The sequence below is a fragment of the Oncorhynchus gorbuscha genome, unplaced genomic scaffold (assembly GCF_021184085.1).
Source record: "Oncorhynchus gorbuscha isolate QuinsamMale2020 ecotype Even-year unplaced genomic scaffold, OgorEven_v1.0 Un_scaffold_2235, whole genome shotgun sequence".
In the NCBI taxonomy this organism is placed as follows: Eukaryota; Metazoa; Chordata; class Actinopteri; order Salmoniformes; family Salmonidae; genus Oncorhynchus; species Oncorhynchus gorbuscha.
Genome location: NW_025746800.1, coordinates 45,001 through 52,969, shown reverse-complemented (window position 1 = coordinate 52,969; position 7,969 = coordinate 45,001).

Sequence of the window (7,969 nt, the reverse complement as noted above, 5' to 3'; positions counted from 1 at the left end):
AGACAGACTGTTACCTTCCAATAGATGGCTGTATTAAGGTATAGAGACAGACTGTTACCTTCCAATAGATGGCTGTATTAAGGTGTAGAGACAGACTGTTACCTTCCAATAGATGGCTGTATTAAGGTATAGAGACAGACTGTTACCTTCCATGGCCAATAGGTGGCTGTATTAAGGTATAGAGACAGACTGTTACCTTCCAATAGATGGCTGTATTAAGGTGTAGAGACAGACTGTTACCTTCCAATAGATGGCTGTATTAAGGTATAGAGACAGACTGTTACCTTCCATGGCCAATAGGTGGCTGTATTAAGGTGTAGACAGACTGTTACCTTCCAATAGATGGCTGTATTAAGGTGTAGAGACAGACTGTTACCTTCCAATAGATGGCTGTATTAAGGTGTAGAGACAGACTGTTACCTTCCAATAGATGGCTGTATTAAGGTATAGAGACAGACTGTTACCTTCCAATAGATGGCTGTATTAAGGTGTAGAGACAGACTGTTACCTTCCAATAGATGGCTGTATTAAGGTGTAGAGACAGACTGTTACCTTCCAATAGATGGCTGTATTAAGGTGTAGAGACAGACTGTTACCTTCCAATAGATGGCTGTATTAAGGTGTAGAGACAGACTGTTACCTTCCAATAGATGGCTGTATTAAGGTGTAGAGACAGACTGTTACCTTCCAATAGATGGCTGTATTAAGGTATAGAGACAGACTGTTACCTTCCAATAGATGGCTGTATTAAGGTGTAGAGACAGACTGTTACCTTCCAATAGATGGCTGTATTAAGGTGTAGAGACAGACTGTTACCTTCCAATAGATGGCTGTATTAAGGTATAGAGACAGACTGTTACCTTCCAATAGATGGCTGTATTAAGGTGTAGAGACAGACTGTTACCTTCCAATAGATGGCTGTATTAAGGTATAGAGACAGACTGTTACCTTCCATGGCCAATAGGTGGCTGTATTAAGGTGTAGAGACAGACTGTTACCTTCCAATAGATGGCTGTATTAAGGTATAGAGACAGACTGTTACCTTCCAATAGAGGGCCGTATTAAGGTGTAGAGACAGACTGTTACCTTCCAATGGATGGCTGTATTAAGGTATAGAGACAGACTGTTACCTTCCAATAGGTGGCTGTATTAAGGTATAGAGACAGGCTGTTACCTTCCATGGCCAATAGGTGGCTGTATTAAGGTGTAGAGACAGACTGTTACCTTCCAATAGATGGCTGTATTAAGGTGTAGAGACAGACTGTTACCTTCCAATAGATGGCTGTATTAAGGTATAGTGACAGACTGTTACCTTCCAATAGATGGCTGTATTAAGGTATAGAGACAGACTGTTACCTTCCAATAGATGGCTGTATTAAGGTGTAGAGACAGACTGTTACCTTCTAATAGATGGCTGTATTAAGGTGTAGAGACAGACTGTTACCTTCCATGGCCAATAGGTGGCTGTATTAAGGTATAGAGACAGACTGTTACCTTCCAATAGATGGCTGTATTAAGGTGTAGAGACAGACTGTTACCATCCAATAGATGGCTGTATTAAGGTGTAGAGACAGACTGTTACCTTCCAATAGATGGCTGTATTAAGGTGTAGAGACAGACTGTTACCTTCCAATAGATGGCTGTATTAAGGTATAGAGACAGACTGTTACCTTCCAATAGATGGCTGTATTAAGGTGTAGAGACAGACTGTTACCTTCCAATAGATGGCTGTATTAAGGTGTAGAGACAGACTGTTACCTTCCAATAGATGGCTGTATTAAGGTATAGAGACAGACTGTTACCTTCCAATAGATGGCTGTATTAAGGTGTAGAGACAGACTGTTACCTTCCAATAGATGGCTGTATTAAGGTATAGAGACAGACTGTTACCTTCCATGGCCAATAGGTGGCTGTATTAAGGTGTAGACAGACTGTTACCTTCCAATAGATGGCTGTATTAAGGTGTAGAGACAGACTGTTACCTTCCAATAGATGGCTGTATTAAGGTATAGAGACAGACTGTTACCTTCCAATAGATGGCTGTATTAAGGTGTAGAGACAGACTGTTACCTTCCAATAGATGGCTGTATTCAGGTATAGAGACAGACTGTTACCTTCCAATAGATGGCTGTATTAAGGTGTAGAGACAGACTGTTACCTTCCAATAGATGGCTGTATTAAGGTGTAGAGACAGACTGTTACCTTCCAATAGATGGCTGTATTAAGGTGTAGAGACAGACTGTTACCTTCCAATAGATGGCTGTATTAAGGTATAGAGACAGACTGTTACCTTCCAATAGATGGCTGTATTAAGGTGTAGAGACAGACTGTTACCTTCCAATAGATGGCTGTATTAAGGTGTAGAGACAGACTGTTACCTTCTAATAGATGGCTGTATTAAGGTATAGAGACAGACTGTTACCTTCCATGGCCAATAGATGGCTGTATTAAGGTATAGAGACAGGCTGTTACCTTCCAATAGATGGCTGTATTAAGGTGTAGAGACAGACTGTTACCTTCCAATAGATGGCTGTATTAAGGTGTAGAGACAGACTGTTACCTTCCAATAGATGGCTGTATTAAGGTGTAGAGACAGACTGTTACCTTCCAATAGATGGCTGTATTAAGGTGTAGAGACAGACTGTTACCTTCCAATAGATGGCTGTATTAAGGTATAGAGACAGACTGTTACCTTCCAATAGATGGCTGTATTAAGGTGTAGAGACAGACTGTTACCTTCCAATAGATGGCTGTATTAAGGTGTAGAGACAGACTGTTACCTTCTTATAGATGGCTGTATTAAGGTGTAGAGACAGACTGTTACCTTCCAATAGATGGCTGTATTAAGGTATAGAGACAGGCTGTTACCTTCCATGGCCAATAGGTGGCTGTATTAAGGTGTAGAGACAGACTGTTACCTTCCAATAGATGGCTGTATTAAGGTGTAGAGACAGACTGTTACCTTCCAATAGATGGCTGTATTAAGGTGTAGAGACAGACTGTTACCTTCCAATAGATGGCTGTATTAAGGTGTAGAGACAGACTGTTACCTTCCAATAAATGGCTGTATTAAGGTGTAGAGACAGACTGTTACCTTCCAATAGATGGCTGTATTAAGGTGTAGAGACAGGCTGTTACCTTCCATGGCCAATAGATGGCTGTATTAAGGTGTAGAGACAGACTGTTACCTTCCAATAGATGGCTGTATTAAGGTGTAGAGACAGACTGTTACCTTCCATGGCCAATAGATGGCTGTATTAAGGTGTAGAGACAGACTGTTACCTTCCAATAGATGGCTGTATTAAGGTATAGAGACAGACTGTTACCTTCCAATAGAGGGCCGTATTAAGGTGTAGAGACAGACTGTTACCTTCCAATGGATGGCTGTATTAAGGTATAGAGACAGACTGTTACCTTCCAATAGGTGGCTGTATTAAGGTATAGAGACAGACTGTTACCTTCTTATAGATGGCTGTATTAAGGTGTAGAGACAGACTGTTACCTTCCAATAGATGGCTGTATTAAGGTATAGAGACAGGCTGTTACCTTCCATGGCCAATAGGTGGCTGTATTAAGGTGTAGAGACAGACTGTTACCTTCCAATAGATGGCTGTATTAAGGTGTAGAGACAGACTGTTACCTTCCAATAGATGGCTGTATTAACGTATAGTGACAGACTGTTACCTTCCAATAGATGGCTGTATTAAGGTATAGAGACAGACTGTTACCTTCCAATAGATGGCTGTATTAAGGTGTAGAGACAGACTGTTACCTTCTAATAGATGGCTGTATTAAGGTGTAGAGACAGACTGTTACCTTCCATGGCCAATAGGTGGCTGTATTAAGGTATAGAGACAGACTGTTACCTTCCAATAGATGGCTGTATTAAGGTGTAGAGACAGACTGTTACCTTCCAATAGATGGCTCTATTAAGGTGTAGAGACAGACTGTTACCTTCCAATAGATGGCTGTATTAAGGTGTAGAGACAGACTGTTACCTTCCAATAGATGGCTGTATTAAGGTATAGAGACAGACTGTTACCTTCCAATAGATGGCTGTATTAAGGTGTAGAGACAGACTGTTACCTTCCAATAGATGGCTGTATTAAGGTGTAGAGACAGACTGTTACCTTCCAATAGATGGCTGTATTAAGGTGTAGAGACAGGCTGTTACCTTCCATGGCCAATAGATGGCTGTATTAAGGTGTAGAGACAGACTGTTACCTTCCAATAGATGGCTGTATTAAGGTGTAGAGACAGACTGTTACCTTCCATGGCCAATAGATGGCTGTATTAAGGTGTAGAGACAGACTGTTACCTTCCAATAGATGGCTCTATTAAGGTGTAGAGACAGACTGTTACCTTCCAATAGATGGCTGTATTAAGGTGTAGAGACAGACTGTTACCTTCCAATAGATGGCTGTATTAAGGTATAGAGACAGACTGTTACCTTCCAATAGATGGCTGTATTAAGGTGTAGAGACAGACTGTTACCTTCCAATAGATGGCTGTATTAAGGTGTAGAGACAGACTGTTACCTTCCATGGCCAATAGATGGCTGTATTAAGGTGTAGAGACAGACTGTTACCTTCCAATAGATGGCTGTATTAAGGTATAGAGACAGACTGTTACCTTCCAATAGAGGGCCGTATTAAGGTGTAGAGACAGACTGTTACCTTCCAATGGATGGCTGTATTAAGGTATAGAGACAGACTGTTACCTTCCAATAGGTGGCTGTATTAAGGTATAGAGACAGACTGTTACCTTCTTATAGATGGCTGTATTAAGGTGTAGAGACAGACTGTTACCTTCCAATAGATGGCTGTATTAAGGTATAGAGACAGGCTGTTACCTTCCATGGCCAATAGGTGGCTGTATTAAGGTGTAGAGACAGACTGTTACCTTCCAATAGATGGCTGTATTAAGGTGTAGAGACAGACTGTTACCTTCTAATAGATGGCTGTATTAAGGTGTAGAGACAGACTGTTACCTTCCATGGCCAATAGGTGGCTGTATTAAGGTATAGAGACAGACTGTTACCTTCCAATAGATGGCTGTATTAAGGTGTAGAGACAGACTGTTACCTTCCAATAGATGGCTGTATTAAGGTGTAGAGACAGACTGTTACCTTCCAATAGATGGCTGTATTAAGGTGTAGAGACAGACTGTTACCTTCCAATAGATGGCTGTATTAAGGTATAGAGACAGACTGTTACCTTCCAATAGATGGCTGTATTAAGGTGTAGAGACAGACTGTTACCTTCCAATAGATGGCTGTATTAAGGTGTAGAGACAGACTGTTACCTTCCAATAGATGGCTGTATTAAGGTATAGAGACAGACTGTTACCTTCCAATAGATGGCTGTATTAAGGTGTAGAGACAGACTGTTACCTTCCATGGCCAATAGATGGCTGTATTAAGGTATAGAGACAGACTGTTACCTTCCATGGCCAATAGGGGGCTGTATTAAGGTGTAGAGACAGACTGTTACCTTCCAATAGGTGGCTGTATTAAGGTGTAGAGACAGACTGTTACCTTCCAATAGATGGCTGTATTAAGGTATAGAGACAGACTGTTACCTTCCATGGCCAATAGATGGCTGTATTAAGGTATAGAGACAGACTGTTACCTTCCAATAGATGGCTGTATTAAGGTGTAGAGACAGACTGTTACCTTCCAATAGATGGCTGTATTAAGGTGTAGAGACAGACTGTTACCTTCCAATAGATGGCTGTATTAAGGTATAGAGACAGACTGTTACCTTCCATGGCCAATAGGTGGCTGTATTAAGGTGTAGAGACAGACTGTTACCTTCCAATAGATGGCTGTATTAAGGTGTAGAGACAGACTGTTACCTTCCAATAGATGGCTGTATTAAGGTATAGAGACAGACTGTTACCTTCCAATAGATGGCTGTATTAAGGTGTAGAGACAGACTGTTACCTTCCATGGCCAATAGATGGCTGTATTAAGGTATAGAGACAGACTGTTACCTTCCATGGCCAATAGGTGGCTGTATTAAGGTGTAGAGACAGACTGTTACCTTCCAATAGATGGCTGTATTAAGGTGTAGAGACAGACTGTTACCTTCCAATAGATGGCTGTATTAAGGTGTAGAGACAGACTGTTACCTTCCAATAGATGGCTGTATTAAGATATAGAGACAGACTGTTACCTTCCATGGCCAATAGGTGGCTGTATTAAGGTGTAGAGACAGACTGTTACCTTCCAATAGATGGCTGTATTAAGGTATAGAGACAGACTGTTACCTTCCAATAGATGGCTGTATTAAGGTATAGAGACAGACTGTTACCTTCCAATAGATGGCTGTATTAAGGTATAGAGACAGACTGTTACCTTCCAATAGATGGCTGTATTAAGGTGTAGAGACAGACTGTTACCTTCCATGGCCAATAGATGGCTGTATTAACTACTCTCAGATCACTAGACAGAGCTGTGGATACAAAGACTGACCATCCATGACACCAACATCACTATTTTAACCATGTTATGAGGATATACAGTGTTTGTTTACATTTACAATGTTTACAAGCATAGGAGAAAAACAAACTTATATTTTAGATTCTCATGGAGTGTGACAGTTTGACCTAAGCTCATATTAGTTATATTCCTCAAGAATCAATGTATATATATATATAAGTCCAAAAATGGATGTAGCAACTACAGATAGCCTCTTTAAGTCTATCAGAAGCCTACAATGTTTGATAATGTGTCCGTTAGGCCTAATGGATGTAGCAACTACAGATAGCCTCTTTAAGTCAGGGTGAACACGACATTGATAATGTGTCCGTTAGGCCTATGGATGTATTTATTGGTATCAACATGAATTAGATTGAGTAATAAAACCCACTTTAATTCCATCGGCTGGGATCCGCTCATAGGGAGGTCCATAGGGGTCCATAGGGGTCCATAGGGAGGACCATAGGGGCCCATAGGGGTCCATAGGGAGGACCATAGAGGTCCATAGGGGTCCATAGGGAGGACCATAGGGGCCCATAGGGAGGACCATAGGGGCTCATAGGGAGGACCATAGGGGTCCATAGGGGTCCATAGGGGTCCATAGGGAGGACCATAGGGGCCCATAGGGAGGACCATAGGGGCCCATAGGGAGGACCATAGGGAGGACCATAGGGGCCCATAGGGAGGACCATAGGGAGGACCATAGGGGCCCATAGGGAGGACCATAGGGGTCCATAGGGAGGACCATAGGGGTCCATAGGGAGGACCATAGGGGCCCATAGGGAGGACCATAGGGGTCCATAGGGAGGCCCATAGGGGTCCATAGGGAGGTCCATAGGGAGGACCATAGGGGCCCATAGGGAGGACCATAGGGGGGACCATAGGGGCCCATAGGGAGGACCATAGGGAGGACCATAGGGAGGACCATAGGGGCCCATAGGGAGGACCATAGGGAGGCCCATAGGGGCCCATAGGGGTCCATAGGGAGGACCATAGGGAGGACCATAGGGGCCCATAGGGAGGACCATAGGGAGGACCATAGGGAGGACCATAGGGAGGACCATAGGGGCCCATAGGGAGGACCATAGGGAGGCCCATAGGGGCCCATAGGGAGGACCATAGGGGCCCATAGGGAGGACCATAGGGGCCCATAGGGAGGACCATAGGGGGGCCCATAGGGGTCCATAGGGAGGACCATAGGGGTCCATAGGGCTCTGGTCAATAGTAGTGCGCTACATGGTGAAAAGGGTGCCATTTGGGACAGAACCACACTGTGTTCTGAGGTCACAGAGCTCTCGGTGCTCTCCTAGTCTGACTGTGAGGGGAATTCCCCCCCATCTAACTCAGATTCCTAGCAAATCTTTCATGTTCATTGTTCCTATCAAGTGAGTGTAAAGTGCTGGACCCCTCCCCAAACCCCGACCAACGGTCTCAGGTGTGTTCTGACTCATCATTCTTTATAAACCGGGTCATGGTTGGTGTTGTAGG